The sequence below is a fragment of the Simochromis diagramma genome, unplaced genomic scaffold, assembly GCF_900408965.1.
Source record: "Simochromis diagramma unplaced genomic scaffold, fSimDia1.1 OVJJ01000618.1, whole genome shotgun sequence".
NCBI lineage: Eukaryota > Metazoa > Chordata > Actinopteri > Cichliformes > Cichlidae > Simochromis > Simochromis diagramma.
In genome coordinates this window covers 5,495,921-5,515,959 of record NW_024387423.1, presented here as the reverse complement: position 1 = coordinate 5,515,959, position 20,039 = coordinate 5,495,921, and the positions used below count along the sequence as shown (strand labels likewise).

The following is a 20,039-nucleotide window of genomic DNA, read 5'->3' as shown; positions in this document are numbered from 1 at the left end:
ACCACTGGCACGCCATTAGTGGTTAGTTCTGCCTGTCATCAGTCACTGAAGAAGAAGAAATGGTCGTCATTATCTCCAAAAGATGGACTGGGAAAAGATGGATACACCCCCCTCTCTTTCACAGAGCGTGTGTGTGTGTGTGCGTACACGGTGTATGAATGTGCACTCTCACACACAAGCCCATATAAAACACATAAAACTAGCAAAAGCAGGTTCACCTGAATGCTTGAGAGTCGGTTTCGAAGTAGGGTTTTCAACACATTAACCTCAGATAAAACAAAAATATGGATACAGTACACTGACATACCCACAGAGAAGTATACGCACGTAAGGTGTAGTTTTACACACAGACATCGAAAATATAGATTAAAGTAGAAAATAATCAGATAATGAGTGAAATCAAATAATTGTGTATTACATCACTTTAAAAAAATTATAGATGATCATAACAAAAGACAACACACACAATAAAAATAAGTGTAAAACTTAACAAAAAGAATAAAATAACAAACAAATGATACACATAATTATTTGCACAAGTAAACAAAAGTACACATAATAGACACAAAGCTTTCCATAATAAGGAACTTTCTCCAATCCTCAAGCACACAAGTAAAAGTGTTTTTGTCCTAAAAGAGTCCTGCAAGAGGACCTGAGTGAGCACGCTACGACTTTCACAAGCCGAAAAGAAAGACGAGGTAGAAAAGTGTTCTTGTAGGTGTCGCTTGCACATATTGTACTTGGTGGGTTACTTTGCCAGGAGTGATGAAGCTGAGGAAACACCATGTTTACTGTGCCCAGGATGCAGTGAAATGTGCCCTACGTGTACAAAAGACCAGTTCATTTTTAGGCATCAAATGCTCTTTATTGCCACGTACAGCCACATTCACAATCTACAAACAAAGACAGACAGGTAGAAAAATGCACAGTCCAAGATACATGAAGCCAGCTGCAACTCAAAGAGCCAGAGCCTGATTATTTGTCACTCGTAGTAATGCTGTTTGCAACTCAAGATATTAATGTTTATTTTGAAATAATGGGCTTGCTTCCAGCTTTAAAATGTGTATTAATTTGCTACAACACCACATCCTTACAGGTGACAAACAACAGACTCAGAATATAATTAAATATACTGCTAACAGAGACAGAGGAAAGGATGGTAGATAAGGATTAAGTACAAATGTGAATTAGAAGACTCATACATACCTTTGATATGCAAACACACATGCACACTCATTATCGTTCCGTTCACTGCAGGAAAGAGGCTCTGGCAAGCAATTATATAATAAGCTTAAGGACCATAAAATCTCCAGCAGCAAGGACAATTAGCCATTACATCCCTCGGTACTGATAGCCACACACTGGCTTTTGATGATAAAAAAAATCTCTTACTGTTACATTGTCTAGACACCATGTTGAATTGTTTTAACAAGCATAGACAATTCAGTTATTCTTATTTGATTATTTATTTGTTTTTTTCTTTTCTTTTTTTTTAAAACAGGAGGCGCTATCTCTGCATTTGCATATTGTTACAATCGCTGGCATCGTTTCTGATAAATCTAAGACGAGTTTACTTTGTTATGCAGCAGTTTGGTGCCATCGCTTTAATTTGTCCTTGAAAATATTGCTCTTGACATTCAAGAATGCAATTTCCATGTGGCAATGAGACAGGGTGGGTAACAATAGAAGAAAACTGAATACAGGTATGTATTGAGGAGAAGTCCATGAATTTTAAGACAGGGAATATATTGAGGAGCCTGGCACCAGACAATGAGAGAGAGATAGAAAGTGAGAGAGAGGCAGAGAGAGAACAACCGAGCAAGAGATCAGCATGGCAGCTAATGTAATGAATAATATCTCAAGTGTAAATCCAGCCAATTGAACCCTGGGCTGCCTTCTCCCTCTAGCTAGGCTAAATGAGTTTCCATGGGAATGTGGATGAAAGGAGCGCAGACGTCTAGGTCAGGCATATTGGAGAGGAAGAGGCAGAAAAGGGCTAGGAGTATGAAATAGAGTCCTCGGGGTCTGGTTTGGAGAGATTTGCACTTGTGCTAAGCCACTTCAGATGTGAGTGGAGGGTCTAACAGCCTTAGACTTGAGCATCAAGGTATGTGTGTAGGTCTGTTGTTGAGCTGTGTAAGCACTGAGGGCAGAATGTGCCCCAGAAGGGGGGAGAAATTTTCATACAAGTTATGCCTTCTCTGTGTTCAATTCAACATACTGTCAGTGAATGGCAGCCGCAGTGCTGAGCACAGAATACGGTTGCTGTCAAATCGAGAAAGCGATACAAACCTCTTTGCATATACAATGCAGACAGAAAAGCACCATCACAGATGTTATACCACACCATAAAAAAGGTTTGAGATCTTCCCCTCACATTGCTTCTCTCTAAATGTTGTCCCCCATACTTGCTTTAATTGAAAACACACGCCATTCCCCCTACTAGGAACCTGTCTGGCGTACTTAAGAAGCTGCATTGACCAAGTTCAAAGTGACACATCTAGGACATGTGAGCTGCACATTACCTTGACACAGTTGGGCTGTAGAAATTAGCTGCTGTCTGAATTATTAAAATAACAAGGGACATTTCATGTGATTGGGCAGGGAGACATACCCCTACCCCCCCCGCCCTCCCCTCCCCGTAATTGTCCACTTTAACGAGTTTCTTTGAGATTTCAGCATCAGTCAATGTAAAGTACTGGTTTGCAGATTTCTCCACTCCCATTAGGGAAAAGGAACGAGCCAAGGCTGTCCACTGAGCCCACCTCATTTATTATAATGACCTGCCATGCCCAGACATGAACATGTTAAAGTTATAAGAGAGAGGGACATGACAGGTGCACACAACCTTGTCAGATCTGTGTTTGTCTAGTTAGAGCATAAAGATCCTCTACTCTAAAAAGACAGACAGGTGGATGGATTGCTGGTATGTGTTTCACTGTACAGAGAAGGAAAAGGCTGACTAATTGTGTTTTCTAGTAATGCAAAATGTGGGCATGCATGGGTATGCATGGATACATGTAGGTAAGATCTTTCTTTAAGGATCTGAAACATTTATTTACAATGCAAGTACATATACGATGTTGACAGTATTTATCAATAAGCAAATAAATGTGAATGAGGTTCATCATTTAGATTCATCTATATCTGACGAATAGAAAACAGAGGTCATCTGAATCTGTTTTATTATTTTACCATTTTTGTGAAAAAGGCATCGCCACCACTGTTGGCTTACTTTTCAATTTTTAAACATTTTTAAGCACACATTTAACAAAATCAAGCATCATCCACAAATCATAACAAAGTCCATTGCAAACCAGTATGATAACCCAGTTATCAGATGTGTAGGGCAAACTGTTATCATGTAAAGATAGCAGTGCTATAAAGATGAGAATACTTGAGCTGTTAACAAGCCTCATACAAGGACAGAATGCCCAGGCGTTTAATGAGTCAAAACAAACAGTTCTCTAATCCCTTTAAGATCCAAGTAAAGAAACTGTAGGTCTTCTAAGTCTGCACAATGAAGCGATGCCTTTACATTCATCTTTGGTCTTGCGCTACTGTTCTCTGTTAGGTCCTTAATGCCATGCAAAAGACACACACGAGTACAGGAACACTCTGAGTTTCCTTTTTACACTCACAGAACTAACATCCAAACTGGACTCTATAATCCTTTGCCATTCTTTTAATCATCTGACACCCAGAGAGGGCAGTATCTATTTTCATCTTGTCCTGATAGGATCTCTTTAGGATTTAAAGAGAGGCCTAACTTGCAGTGCCCAGCAGCTCAGCTGTGATCTGGGGCTTTGGGGAGTTCTCATTAGGCGTTAGCGGCCCCCAGATCGAAGAAACCCAGTTCTGGCTAGTGGATTTTTTAATCCTCCTATGGCCTGTGTTGGGAGATGGAGTTATTTAGAGCCCTTTGATTAGCCTCACAACTGCACTTTGATTAAGAGGACTTTTAAAGATCAAGCTGCTGTGGTGTGATTTGGAATTGGTGGATGTGTGTAGAGGTGGCAGTTTATTTATGCTGTCTGCGAGTAGGAAAATGTACATGAGTTATTACGTGTATTACAATCATAAACCAAAAACTTTTTGGCATATGTATTGTATAAGTGAAGGCTTGAGTGTCTTTATTTCTGTATTCTATGTAACTATATAGTGAGAATGTGTCTATGGTTGAGAGGAAGTAGGAACTCACTCCTTTGGATCTGAAGTGATGTGCGATGCAGCCCAAAACATTTGTACTCAAGTTTTTGTTGAATGAAATTCTGGTATTTTACTTGAATGTTACTCAACACTAATGATCTTAGTCACAGATAAAAGGTATATTGTAAAAGTATGGTCACTTCTACCCTCCAATTCCAAGTTTGAGGCTTCAAAATTCAGCGCTTATCCTAGCTGTAATAGCTTGAGAGGCATGCTATGTTCTGGGCAGATTACCAAAAATGTTCAGATAAAATGTAAAGCTATGTGATCTGCAGAAAATTTGAACCTCTCTAGACTTCATAACAGAAGATGTTTGCGTTAAATGGTCAAACTATTTTGCTTTAATTTATTTTTTCTGGGTGTTTTGAGGCACTTCAGCAAACACTGCATAATTAAAAAGCAGTTATGGAATGTATTTATGTTTTTACAAGCGAAATTTAAGTGCAAAATGTCCATCTGTACAACAGTGTCAGCGTGGTCACAGTCACTAAGCATTAATAAAAAACAAATCATAAACAAGGAACAGATTTTTGTGGGGAACTGAAGGGAATACAGTCTGTCTTAAAAACACCTCTGAATCATAAATCATATTCACTGCCTTGGCAGGGCGGAAAGTCAAAAGACACTTTGGTTTGTAGTGCAGAGATGTCACTATTGCAGAGATATGAGGCTAAGTAGTGAGCAGCCCCTGCCACCATAGCTTTGATTCCAGGGCTAAGTATGTACAGACATCTAAGGTGTTGACACTTCGCCCTCTAAGCCCTATTTCTTTTCCCTGGGATCAGTGAGGCTCACTGATAGCAGATTATCTCTGCGGCATTTTGCGGCCCAGTTGGCACCCTCATTTGTTATCTACTCACAGATACACTGAGGTATAGTCTGTGTAGGTAGAGGAAAATGTCAGAATAAAACATCTTGGACATATTCACTTCTTCTCTTTATTATTATATGTGATGCCTGGGTGTCTGTGAAGTAATAAAGGCCAACAAAACCACCATCTGTACTTAGATGGAACAGCCACAGAAATAGTAGCAGTAGCCTGTCAGGTGCTAGTACCGGCTTCATATTTTAATGCAGGCCAGCAAGGTAAATGTGCAGCGATGAAAACAATGCTATTACAAATACAGTGATATTTTATTCACTTAAGTTGATATTGATATAAGTAACTTATGACATACTGTAACTACCTGTTATGTGTAGTTGATGCAGATTAGGTTATATATGTAATGATCTGAGTATCTCAGTATGATCTTGTCATGGTCCTGGGTCGAGCGACCCAGTGTTTGAGTTTATGTATCTTTTGTATTTATTTGTGCCTTAGCTTAGTTCACCTAGTTAATTTCTAGATTACTGTGTAGTCCTGTTTCTTAGTTGTTTATGTCATCTCCCCCTGTACTAAGTCTCCCTGGGTCATGCGTCATGTCTGTGTGGTTATGTTTGGTTCATGTCTAGTCTCCATGTTTCCTGTTTTACTTTGAAAGTCTGTATTCAATGTCAGTGTATTTAGTTTCACCTGTCCTGTCGTTAGGTTCATGTGTGTCAGCTGTGCTCCCATGTGTGGCCACTTCCCCTGATCATCCCTCATGTGTATTTAGTCTCTGTGTTTCATGTAGTCTGTGTCGCGTCGTCTGTGTTCCCACCCTCCGTGTTTCCATGCCCAGTCTTTTGTATTCCCAGCCATAGCCTTACCATAGTTTGTTCCCAGTTTAGGTTTCTGTTTAGTTACTGCTCTTGTGCTGCCCTCATTCTTGTTTGTTTCTTTTATGATCATCAGCCACAATAAAAGGCTCGCTTTTGTTTAAGTTCACTCCCGTATCCTCACTTGTGTCTGCACCTGAGTCCTCCACACACTCTCCACACGGTCTGCCATAGCGGACCGTGACAGATCTAGCAGACCACACTGAACACAAGTGTCACAACAATTGCACATTTCTCTCTGAGGTGTAGTAAAATGAGCAAAAAGGAGGTACCATTTCATGTCAAATGAAAATTGCCATTAGATAAACAGACAATGAGGCAACAAACTGTTAAAAGAAGATTCATTAATGCTGAGACCCTCTTTGATCCAGGCCCTTTTGTGTGCTCAAATTGCAAGGATTTTGATAAACTTCTTCTATTTAGTATTTAAAGTTCTCTGATCAATTTGATAAGTCTAAATTATTTACGTGGAACATGTGATCACCACTGTTATTTCTCCAAATCAGAATTGCAAGCTCTGAAGCTATAAACCTGCTAAGAAATAAGACTTTTTATATGCTACATTTGATGAGTCACCTCTCCCTCCTGGTTTAAAAGTGTTAAAAGATTTGCAAAATCAACTTTTTTGAAAACATTCAGGTAAAACTGTGCTGAACTTGGTGCAGTCTTGCTATTGTGAAAATGAAAGTGATCCACAAAGTTGGTTATAAAAATAATCAAGCTGATCAAAAACATGATTTTGACTTACATATTTGTTACACTTATTTACTTAAACTTACTGTTTTTGTACTGTTGATTGTAGTTTCTCTCTCTCTTTCTCTTTTAAGTTTTAAGAGCCTGAGTGTTTGTTTTGTTTGTTTTTTTAGTTTGAGGGCTTGTAACTTGGAAAATATGAATGAATTTCTGAAGAACTGACGTAATATTTTCAGTGTTGTTTTTTTTTCAAGAGGAGCATTTTGATTTTATTTGCCAATTTTTTCCCCGATACAGTCATTTTAGCTCTGTTTCTGTTACTGCTTTGATGTAGCCACCAAAATTTAAATCATCATCAGTGAGTATGCTAAGGTTCTAGACATAAGGAGGAAGCACTAAAGGAAAACACTGTTTGTTTTCCTTCAGTGACAGAAGTAATTATTTGTTATCTATTTTTTGATTAAGGATGTTTTGTGGCACTCTGTTGCTTACATTCTGAAAGCATAGAAATGATATGAAATCATAGTAATTTAGGAAGGCTAATTAGGTATCAGCTGTATAACCAAAAAGCTTCCTACACTTGGAGAATACAATTAAACACGCATGGGTTAAAGGTTACAGTACCAAGAATCGATCCTTGTGGGACTCCTAGTTAATGTTAGTAATGATAAAATGTACCCACTCCATAGACACTGTAATGTTACAGTGTCTAATGATTACTACATTTGCTATTCAAAAGACTGCATATCCAATCTACTATGCCTACTGTTACCTGTCAAGGATGGGATCCACTATGTGAGACATTTCGAAAGGACTTAGTACCATGACTCTGATGAAATGCACCTGTCCTCAGGAGTTAGCTTCTACTACAACAACCATATATCAAGTGCACTCAAACACATGATACCACTTTACTATGTCTGAACATTTTGTAACCTTTGATTTTGTCAGTCTCTGGAGTTTGTACTCTATATTTTTCACAACTTCCTCTGTGAAGGATGAACACCATGTTTGTACACTGGTAAAGTTAGTCTAAGATGAGAAACATGTCAGACCCAATTAAAAGGCACCGAACATGTCGCCTGACACAAAGTGACAGAATTGAGATTCAGTAAACAAAAATAAGAGCATCCAAACATCCCAAAGTAGTTCAGGCTAAATGTGAGTGTGTGTGTGGGCATGCGTGTGTGTGTGTGTGTGTTTGCTCTCTTCGATGTGTCCTCTTGCTCCTGTTACTTTCATATTGGTTGACTCTCTGGAGGTCTGACGAGCCTTTGATACTAGAAGGGCACAAAATAATATCTTCCCTTTGAAAAACAATTTCAGGGAGAGGGGATCAGTATAAATAGGCCTTTTCATGTGCACCAGGGGCCGATGTGAAACTGATGGGGAGTTTGTGATAGGCTTTTTTAAATGGCAATGCAAAATTGATGAGTGGTGGGGCCTGGGCTGTTGTCGCATGGATGGAGATGTGACTGCATAAGGACATCAAGGCCTGAAAAACACACAGACATGCACATGCACACACACACACACACACACACACACACACACACACACACACACACACACACACACACACACACACACACATTTTCATATCTTAGTGAGGACCTCTAATTGACATTATGCTCTCCCTAGCCGTTTACCCTAACCCTAACCATCAAAAATGAATTGTAATCCTGACACTAAAACCACATTTTGAGCCTCAAAAATGCCTTCAAACTCGTGGGGACGGGAATTTTGTCCCCATAAGTGACTGTCTGTCCTCACAAAGATGTCTAAACATGTACACACACACACACACACACACACACACACACACACACACACACACACACACACACACACTATATCTATACAGATGGGTGAAAATGTGGCCAGGACACAAGAACACAAAAAATGTGCAAGTATACACACAACCACACATAGATGAGGGCAAACACGCACTCTCTATTGGCTTTACACTTACACTCCAGTCAGGGCTTAGGGCTTAATCGAGATATAGAGTGCTCTAGAGGAGAAGAGAAGATGGCCTGACCAGCCGTCTCCCTTTCTCTCTCCACTTCATCCCTCCATCTTTCCTTCTACAAGAGCCTATCCCTGCTATCTCTTATCTCCACACAACTGCAGACTGTGCCGCTCTCCACCTTGTCCCCTCCCCATCCACCATCACCACCACCACCTCTTCCAATCTTGATGGATATTGGGGAATGTAAGAAGAGTTTCCAGATAAAGCTGTCTAATGAACATACAGGAACTTTAGTAAGTTAAGCATCAAAACATCGAAGGCTGTTTGAACTTTGACTCCCCCTGCATTAGCGCAGAGTCCTTATCAGGCTTCTCGAGTGGAGAGATTAGCCACTTCCTAATGAAGTGGTGAAATCGTAAAGGTCTTACTCCAAGGCAGAGTGGATTGCTTCCAACATTTTTCACTCTGTTATCTCCCATACCCAGATTGCCATTGCAAAAAAGGGTAAGGTAAAGTTCCTCCCGCTTCCTCCCCCTTCTTGAGATTCAGGTCACACGTAGAAAATATGACATCAGATCATGCACAAACCAACCAAAAGTAAACAATTTCATCACATATGGAAACAGGGAAAATAACTATATATATATGTGTGTGTGTGTCTGTATTGTTCTATACTGTATGTTTAGCGGTTAAATTTCTATTTAAATATTGGATTGCTATTGGTGTATTAGTCAAAGCAGACTTCTTTTACTTTTTGACCCTAAGCAGTTGTTAGGAGCAGAGATACACTATCTAAATGATCCCTTGTGTTTTAGTCAATCAGGGGCTGCAGACGACTCATAAATCTTACATGCCTCCTTTTCTGTACCCTGTGAGGTCAGACACACATTGCATATTCAAAACCTGCATTAAGACACCCACATTTTTCTCAATATTGCATGTTCATTTTGCAGTTCCAATCAAAACACGCATACTTTTCATTAACCATCATATTATCATACAAATAGATGAGATTGTGATATATGCAAATGAACAGAATATGGAGTGATGATCTGTCTGCATAATGAATGTGGTCTTTGTTTTACGGCCATCAGGTTTACCATTGCTTACATCTGTATTACTGCTTGATGGACAAGTGGATGTGATGATGATATTTTTGACTGACTTGAATGCCTTATTAATATTAGTGGTGGTGGGGTGGGGTTGCATGCTGTTTTAACCTTAATCAAGAAAAGCAGTCGGATACTTTTTTACATGAGCTTAGAATTAATGCAATAAAAAAACAACTATATTCTGCACATTGCTAAACCTTGAATGGGTTATCTTGTTTACCCTTTAAAATACTGTTTACATCATATGCTGTGTTTAATCATCCTGACAGACAGGGAACTTTCAACTTTTCTCAGTTGAAGAACAGAATAATTACTGTCTATATCGATCAAATCTAGTTATATTCCAGCAAATGATAGCAAAAAGCAAGCATGTAGAGTAAGAAACCTTTCTAATGTACTCTTGCACTTATTCTTACATTTTGGGTATAATGCATATTCCGGTTGATGCATTATTCACAAATTAAGAGCCAGAAATTTCACTTTCACCTTAAAATCAAGCTTCCCAAATAGACAGGGGAGTGAGAGGACAAGAAGTGTTGTCAGTTCTGGCCGGTGTACAGTACAACATGCGTCTCAATCCCTGTAATAGCACTCCTTATTCTGACACATGTTAATAATTGATCGTTAAGTGATAAGGCTCACTCAAGCATGAGAAATAGCCGAGGCCTAGAAATAAATATGAAAACCCATCACAGTATAATTTATAAGGTTATGTTCGATCAGTGTAGGCGTCTCTCAGGGTGCTGTTTTATTCATTACATAGCCTAATATGCTGTGTACTTCCTCCTTTTGAGTGTGTCATTAATGGTCTCTTTTTTAATGGTTCGTTTCAGAGACGATGGTTGACCACGCGATTGGTATTGTAAATATGAAGATTGTTCAAGTCAAATTATTAACATTTTTGTACACTTAACTTCAGATAAAAAAAAACGTATTTGTTTTAACTGATGCAAGCCTGCCTCATTGTATATAGTCTTAATTATCTGTGCAATATGTCTTCACTTATGCTACTTAAATGCACTGCAAAGACTCGCTGCCTTTTAACCAAACATCCTGTTTGCATAGGTCATGGAATGGCAAGACTTTATTTCCCCCAAAGACACAGCACTTATCACTACTTATCATGCCAATCCTCAAGAGGGCTTCTAAGTTTGATTTGTATCCAATATCAAGAGGTGAACTCCTAATGAGATTTTTATGCACTTTTCCTTCTAACTTCATTAGGTTTTTATGAGTGAGGGCGGGTGGGGAGGCTCCTCGTGAAATCCCCACATGCATCAAAGTGCAAAGGACGGAGGGCTAGGATGGCGTTACGGAGGGATAGATGTGCAAGAGAGAAAACTGGAATTTTTCGTGGCAGGAGAGAAGCTCTCTCTAGAGACTCGAAGATAGCCCTATGAGAGGCTCCCATCAGGCAGAAGCTGAGGAGCCTTAAGTGTTTTATACGAATTCAATACGGCGGTTAAAAATACCAGAGGGAATATCACATTCATATCTCTGTCGCTCGCCTCACTTAATACTGGGATGGTTGGCTGGTAGGATGGAAAGGAGAGGGGAAGAACAGGGAGGAGAAGGGGTTCATCTAGCCCTCTCTCAGCCTCTGCTGAGGACATGACAGTTAATTCTTGATCTAGCAGTCAGCAGCTATCGGCTAACTCCTTTCTACACAGGCTCTTTGTGTAATGAAAACATGGCATCAAAAGCAATTACATTAAGAGCAGTTTAAGCCAGTAACAGAGATGATATAGCTATTTTGCACAGCAGTTAGCTTAATTGTAACATCCATCATCACAAGTGGATTTGTTTTACTTTAGCAGCTACTTTCCCGTTCACCTTAAATGTGTCAAAAGTTACATTGCTTGGGAGAGACAGTGCATCGCAAAGAGCAAAGAAAAACTCTGTGGAGTAATGTGCCCCTCTGTTTTTGATGAGTTATCTATATAATAGGGACGATATCGTAAAGTCATAATTCTTTCCAGTCACTGTATAAAGCATGAACGATGAAAGATGAATACACGTATACTGACTGTTAGTGATGCTTTTTTTTAATAAAGAGAATGAAGTGCACAGTTAAGTGAGGCTAGAAGCTGGGAGGCCAGAGGAGCACATGGTTTTTCTTCCTTGTGACACAACGTAAACTAAAAGATCCTGAGTCAATATCTCCAAATAGTTACCGTCAGTGCCTACAACTCATTTGGGGATTATGCTGGCTTTCAGATAATATTGCATTACAATGAAAAAGAAGAGGAAACTGTCAAATAATAAAGTAGGACCACTGGCTTTGCATTACCCTAATGATTGTTTTTAAACTTGTCTTTACCATGAAAACGTAACCTTTTGACAATAAAGCATTGCTACGTATTCAAATCATTAACATAATTTGTTAGTCATTAATAACAAATACATACAAGATAACTTGCCTAATTTATCCCTGGATACTTATGTCAGTAAAGCCACACAAGTCTGTTATATGTTTGTCAAGTAAAAGTTTCTTATTTTCAACTTTAGAAATCAGCTTTTCCTTTTATTTCCATAAAATACGTATCATTTCAATATTGACTGTATGAAAAGTCATAAAACACTTCATATGCTCTGGTGTAAATAACAGTGCTGTGTGAATAGGAGAGACCGGCATTTCTCCTGCTGTACTAAGTGTCCATTTGTTCTACGTGCAGATTTGTGTTTATGTGTGCGTATTTATTCGTGAATTCACAATGGTCAGAGATTGCCTGGGATGCCTCGCTTTTCTTTTGTTTAACTTCCTTTGTGGTGATTACACAAACAGAAAAGTAATCGGTCTGCAAGCATTATGCCATTGTTTGGCTTTATCAATTAAATTAACCACCATTTCAAATCCTCCCATTGTGCACACAGAGTGACTCTTATCAGCTACTGTATCATGGCAGTGAGGAGAAAATGAGCATCCCCTTCTCTTCTTCAGCAATCTAATCATGAACAATGCAAAAGACACTCTGCATTTCTTTTGCTTTCTTCCACTCACTGTCTTCTTTTCTTCAAGCCTGTGCACACAACCATGCCTTTTTCGTGCCCCTGACTCTTCCCCTCCTTCTTCTCCTCTTTAGCTGCTCTTGGCTGCTCTTCAGTCTCACTTAAACCCATTAGCTCGATTACTGAAATTATTTTCCTCCCCGGTCTTTGTGCGCAGGGAGTGAATTTCACAGTTATCAGAAGCTGTGGAGAATAGGGAAGAATAGCTGTGAGTCACTGCAGTGTGTTTGCATGTGTGTGTGCATGGATGTGTGCGTACAAGTGTGTTTCATCTGTGTGCATTAGACTCCTTGGCTGCTCATGGTTGCTTCTTAATTAATGCTCCTTTGTCCTGCAGCAGTTATAAGAAGAGAGCGAGAGCGAGAGAGAAGTGGGATGAAGGAGTCGTGTGCATTGACCTCATTGTGCCATTTGAGGGCAGTGCAGTCTCAAGGTTTTGGGTAAACACACGTGCCTGGCGCATGTTTTGGGCAGGTTTAACAAAGAGAACGATGTAAAAGTTTTGCCTTACCTTCTTCTGTAGAATCTATAGTATTAAAAGGAGGTTTGTTAAAGAAAAAGGGACGGTAACAGCCTCTAAATTGGAATTTAGAGGCTGATGTACTTTTTCTGTACCACAGTGTCTGAACAGCAGGTTTGTGTTATTGTTTGTATGAACTAATCAATTAGTTACTCTGTTTGTTTTTCTGCAGGGGATAAAAGCAAACCCTTATTTAAATGCTTTCAGTAGTGTAAATCACCAGCCATATATGCACACAATGTATGGTTGATAGGCACACTTGATGTGGAATTGTTTACAGTTAATTTACAATTTACAGTATTTATTTTATTTTGATGTCATATTAAAGGAGTAGTATCAAATTAATTAAATGATATAACAAAATATAATCAGGGAAAGTAGAGTGTAGAAAAATGTAGAAGAATGTATGGATTTCTATCAAAAAACATTTAGCTAACACTAATTTCCATTTCTTTTAGTAATGTCTTACATACTTATTACATACTTAGATAAAGTGAATTTACTTCAAATCTTGAGAATATTTCTTTAATATTTTTGTAATTATTACAAATTAAATATCAAATTTTATATTCATTAGAAATATATCATTTTTTATATGGTATTAAAACATTAAAAATATCTTTTGTATATGTGCAACTCCAACTGCAGGCTGTCCTAAAAACAAATATTATTCTTGGCTTGATTGCCTGTTATATTTAACATTGTGTGTACGGTTTCCTCAAAGGGATTTCCAAGGATGTAATTTATTGGGATATTGTGCGCACATGTGGAGAGTGGGTACATTTTATCATTACAAGATGTTCTTTATTTTAAATTACCCTCAATTAAGGAAAACCTTCTGACTCTGTGAGGCCGCACATTCAAACTCTATCTTTCTCTTTATATCCGTGCCTCCTTGGCCTAGGCACTCGCTTGCTTGCTCTGCGTGAAACAAAGGCAAATAGGCTTGACGGGTAAAAGAGGAGCGTGCACCAACATCAAACATAATGACAGGACGGCCTTCAAAATAACTAGGTATATAGCATTTTGAAGAACTTTTATAACTGCACTCATATACAGTATGTGTGTGTCAGCTCCTGCTCTCACAAAGGACCATTTTTTGCTGTGGCAACCTGCACATGCGGAAGCGTCTTGATAATAGTTATTTTCATTTCATGGAACCGCGCTTATGCTCTTTTGTGAATAAAGAGATGACAGTGTTGCCACTCTAAGTGGTGTTTTGGTACCCACTAAAAGAATCAGTGGTTCTGCGGAAAAAGCCATTGCACCGAGTTTAAAGTTTTTTACATGGTAACTGCCCCGCTGCTGCACCACAGTGCACACGTGTTTGAAAAACTGGAAGATGGTTTATGTGCTGTCTTATATTAAATACAGTTTTTACTGCAGTTACATTCTCGCCATTAAAATTAAATGTACATAACAATAGCACATAATGCGTACCCTGCAAATGATTTATCGGGTAGCGTCTTGAAGCGCATGTGGAGTATTTGGGGGTTTACTGGAAGAAATCCTGAAACACATGAAAATAAACACACATTGCAAGCCAAAGAATGAGGAAGAGTGACTGTAATACACAGAAACACATACACACACAATATACTGCTTGTTTGATTGTACAGCACTATATGATTGATAATGTGATCTAGCGATCCCTCCTGAGTAGCAGCGCAGTGCAGGGCTCAACAGCAGCAAAGGCTCCATGCTTACTCGACCATAACCCTGCTCTCACTGGGACCTTATATGTGTGTGAAGAAGTGTGTGTGTGCATTTCCATGAGAGGCAGTTGCTCATAATATTGCATTTTGTGGAAATCTGACTACACATTATACTGGTACAATATCTCTAAAAACTGTAATTTTTCTAAGGCCCTTTAATTTCAAACCTACATAATTTAATGAACGGCTTTTAAGCCATTTCCCTGTCACTGCTATTATCCACCTTAAACCTCTGCCCTACACCGAGTGTGTATGTGTGTGTATGTGCATGTGTAAGTGTGTAAGAGACAGAAAAAGACCACTAATTCCAGGCACCTCCTTGTCATTGTTCTGTTTTTAATACCACCTCCCTCCTTCTTCTCCACCTTTCCCTCCCTCCCCACCAATCTTTCTCCTTTCTCCTTCCTGCTGCTTGTTTCCTGTGACAGGGGAAGTGGCAGCTCCTGGTGACCCTTGAACTCTTGCTGGTCACTTAAGCAGGTACATGGGACGTTGAGGGCTTTGTTGGAGGACGACAAGGACTCTGAGAGACCAAGGCCAGCCCATTTCAGAGGAAGGGGAAAACAGAGGAGAAATAAGTTATTGTTGTTGTTATTGTGACTTCAGATGGTGTCGGGAGCGTTCTCCCATCGCTCCACTTTTGTATAGTCAGTATGCAACCATAAGTGAAATGTTGGAACCTAGCAAGACTAACAAACACAGTTTAGTATAAATGCAAATCAAGCTACAGAGTTTTTACCCAAAGGAAGCAATACTGTAGTCAAATAACAGTTTAGATTATTATACTGAACTCATACTTCAAAACAAAGGAATAAAATAGCACTGAAAGACAAAATGTAAAAAGTGCCAAAAGTGTGTGTAAAATCCACTGGACACTATCATAGATACACTACTTCTCAGAAGCAGGTTTAAAAAAATTGTAGGAAATATTGTTGAAGGCAATTATGTGATTTATATTTATAGAAACACGGTTACATAATGAAACAATCAGAGCTAAAATAGTGTACACAGCAGAAACTTCCCAACCTGTTATTTTTCTCTAAAACAGAACAATAATGATAATAATAATAATTTACTACTCTATTATCCATTAATTTCTTTCTTCACCATTTCTCTTCCACTGTCACTCCCTAATTAACTTGCCAGTTGTATTTATATGTAAAGTATACCCATCATATTCTCATTGTTTACTTCATCTACTCAGACACCAGCCAGTGAATGCAAAAACAGCAATTCACAATATAAATGCACAGAATACCAGTCTTTTTCTCTCGTATTGCGGTGTTGTTTTCCATAGAACCATTTTGTCTCAAAGGCTCTGTTAATGAATTCTGGACAATTAGTGGAATTGAAATTTATTGACAGAACAGCAGCAACCCAGTCTGCCTTCCTGCCCGGCTGCGTGGCTCTCATTGTCCAGAGTGTTCGGAGCATATGCTATTGAGCTGCGCTGCTTGCTTGACAGCAAAGGGCTGGTTCAATTACATCAATTGCTTGATGACTGAGGAGAGAGCAGCAGGGCCATGCATGCTAGTTTGTGATAAGAGGGGAACTCTGCAGCACCATGGCCCTCATTATGCAAGTCTGACAGTAACCTAGAAAACCTAGGAAATTGTACACAATACAAAGCATATGTTTCTTGTTTCTTTTGGGGAGGAAAATTGATTCAAGAAAGTAATGGTGTAGACAATGTGAGGCTGACCAAAGCTCTGTCACAAACTGATGTGCTGTTTTAGGGTGGGTGGTGTATTCATTGCAATGGCTATTTCTTGTAAGTTATCCTCACATGCACATTCTTTTTCTGGGAGGATAAAGAAAGGAAGCAAACGCAGCAAGTAACCCACATAATAACTACTCTGGGGTTTTATTGTTTTCGGTCATGGATGATTTTACATAAACTTGTTGACATAATGTTAAAGCCTACCACAAAGTCTTAAACAGATTTCCAGATATGACTTCTGGCTAACCAGTAGGAAAAATCTGAAAAACTAAAGAGTTTAACATGAAAATAATTTCATTAAAAGCAGTTGTATTATGCTGTATAGCGCAATAATTGAAAAATCACTTGCAATTTATTGTTGCTTCTTTGTATTTCATTTTGGGATATGTATGTTTTATATTGTACATATTGTGTGCATCACAAATTAATTTTGTCCCAGTACAACCTGTCCTTGTCTTCTACGCTTTGTTTCCAGACAAAGACACAGCACTGTGACATTCAGTATTATTTATGGCACACTTTGAATTGACTCCTCAACCCAACGAACTGCAGTTAGCTAGTTAGCTATGAGCATTCTGTTTGTGTCAACAGCCCCCTTTGTGTGTCTGGAGTGATTTATTATGTAAAAGAGGGTTGGTTTGGGGGGAGCAAGGAGGGTGACACTGACCTTCCTTTAATTAACACTGATGGAGACCAAGGTGAGAGGCAAGATGATGAAGATGGATCTTTCCACATAAATCATCCCTCCTCCAGGCTGGTGTGTATATATGTGTGTGTGTAAGTGTGTGTTAATGTCATTTCTAACAGAAATAACCTTGTGGTTCACAGGTTAAATGAACGTTTGCGTAGGTGCAGAACCTCCATTATTTACCCCCGATGGTCTCCCCTTTGTGCTTATTTATTCAAAGATTTAATTGATTAATACCCCACTTTGTTCAATATAGTTTTCTTGTAATATTTCTAATTTACATTTTCCTGTGGAAAAAAACAACAACCAACTGAAGAAATTTTTTAAAACAAGTCCACCTTAATGAATGTTTTTCTTTTGTACTAAATCCCTAATGCATCATGCATTAGGGATGCCTGTATACAGGCCTATATTCTGTATACATAAATTCAAATATAAAATGGTTTTTAAAATTTCAAAATTATGCACATAAGAAAACAAATTGTCTGAGCTAACGTAACTGGTCAAACTTAAAATATATCTGTAAAAAAACAAAACAAAAAAACAAAAAGAGCAACCTCATTATGTGCAATGCAAAAAAACCTCATTTATTTTATACATCAGTGAGGAGAAACCATCTACTCAGGTATATTTTGAAGTCTATTAATGACCATCTTTTGTGCTAAGACCATCCTGACTGTCTGTTTTAGATATGCTAAAGTGTAATTATTCAAATAATTTATCTTCACTTTCCTATCTGAATCTTAGAGCACACTTCAAAGAATCATACATGCCTATGATTCTGTCATGTTTGTATGAGGTTAAAAGCTTATTCATTTTTCAGGCAGGTTAGTAATTTGGCTAGTTGCCCCGCCCGAGTCCTACCTCAACCCTAAACCTGCTGCTATAGTATGATGACATCCACCCTGACACTTTGAAGAGGTTCATCTTCATATATACTTGGTGCACCATGTCTTCTGGCCATAAGCAATTGTGGAGAATAACATAACAAGGAACTTATATGCATGTGGTTTTTTTCCAGACTAACTGTGTAATAATAAATTTATTTTTTGCACATTTACAAAATCCATTTCATGTTACAAGTTATAAAATTATGTGCAAATGTTATGACAACATTTCAACATTCGGATACAGTTGGTCAACATGTTAGTTTAGTTTATTTGTATTTATTTCCCTTTTCCATAAATTTCCTGTAGGCAATTAGGCACCGTGCTGCATGGTGGTTGTCGAGGTTGTCACATCGTCGGTGTAATTGTCAGAGATGAAATAATTGAAATGTTTCCATCTTCATCATTCCCATCAACATATTTCTAGACTTTTATGACATGCATCGAGTGCAGTGTTTTATTCTGATTGAGACTTTGTGTAAGCAAATGAGCACAACATATGCTCCAATGTGCATATGCTAATCAGTTTGTTTATCAGGCAGCCAGTTGGTCTGCACGCGCCACTCTGTATGTCATTTAATGTCTCTTGACATTTCCGCAGAGTAAAATGTTTTATGCATTTTTATCGTTGTTTTTATTTTTCCCTGTTCTTCTTGGTCTTCTTCTTGGTCTTCTTATACCGCCACTACCCCATATTTCATAAATAATGTATTTATTTATCATGAAAATCTGTTTTGGAATTAGAAGCTACCCCCACTTCAAAGACAGGAAACCTTTGATATGTTTGATTCTCGCAGAGTATCCGTTGGATTTATTCAATTTATGCAAAGCACCTCCAGGGTAATAAAGGTGGCATTTGAATACATTTGACTGGACTAAATCATATAATGAGGACAGTTTCTGCCCTATATCATACCAGAAAAGAGACCCTAATCCTTCAATATTAATGCTTCATTTGGCTAAAGAAAAAAAAATGTTTTGCCTGGTGAACTGACAACAGACAGTAGTCATTAGCTTAATGCTACATGAGTAATGATGTATTGCCTAAATTCAGCGGTAAGGGGGAAAAAAATACATGTTTGATAACCTTTTGTTTTGATGACGGGGATAAAATAATTCTTTTAAACTTTTCGGTTGAAAACATAATAAACAACACAAGACCACACATCACATTTAGTGCCTGAGTCACTGAAATTTTAATGTTTTGCCTCTGTGTTTTTGAATGTGTACCCATCCACCTGTGGTATTGTGGACAAAGTATTTGTATTTAAATCTATGTTCAGAGGATGCTGCTGATAAACATTAATAAGTGACCTGAACTACAGAAAACAAAGCTTTGTTTCCACTATTTCTGAGGACATTAGGCTGACTTAATGTTGTGGAAATTTACTCTTATGTCAACTCATACTTGCCTAATTCTAACCCTGAAAAGTTAATAATTTATCACAAGTAAAAACAAACACATCCACAAACATCCACAGGACAAAAACATGTCTAGGGTGTTAAAAGTACTTCATCGGGTCGGTTTTGTGAATATTAAAATAATTTTGTGCACATATTTTTAATATTTATATTAATTAATTAATTAATATTAAGCTTTTTAATACTACTACTACTACTACTACTACTAATAGCCGTCTCTTGATTTAAAATGTCTGTTCACTTCTTTCATTGCTTTCTGTCTTACCTTTTTGCTTTGGACAGCTAATTATTGGTCAGCCTTACATAATTTACACAGGAGCATCAACCTTGCATGACACTGTCATGTGTTTTGGTATAATAAAGTGAATGTCCAGCCTCGGTGGCCGGTCCCTGT

The 20,039-nt window shown here is 38.3% G+C and overlaps 1 long non-coding RNA gene across 1 annotated transcript; it reads right to left on the bottom strand.

Annotated features, from left to right (window-relative positions):
• Window positions 1–5,755: 5,755 nt before the first annotated feature.
• Window positions 5,756–19,398, bottom strand: LOC120722326. The gene is made up of 3 exons (XR_005693404.1): window positions 19,388–19,398; window positions 11,818–11,822; window positions 5,756–6,096 (listed from the first exon to the last, which is right to left on the bottom strand). It is a non-coding gene; the product is annotated as an uncharacterized LOC120722326 (long non-coding RNA).
• Window positions 19,399–20,039: the final 641 nt, after the last annotated feature.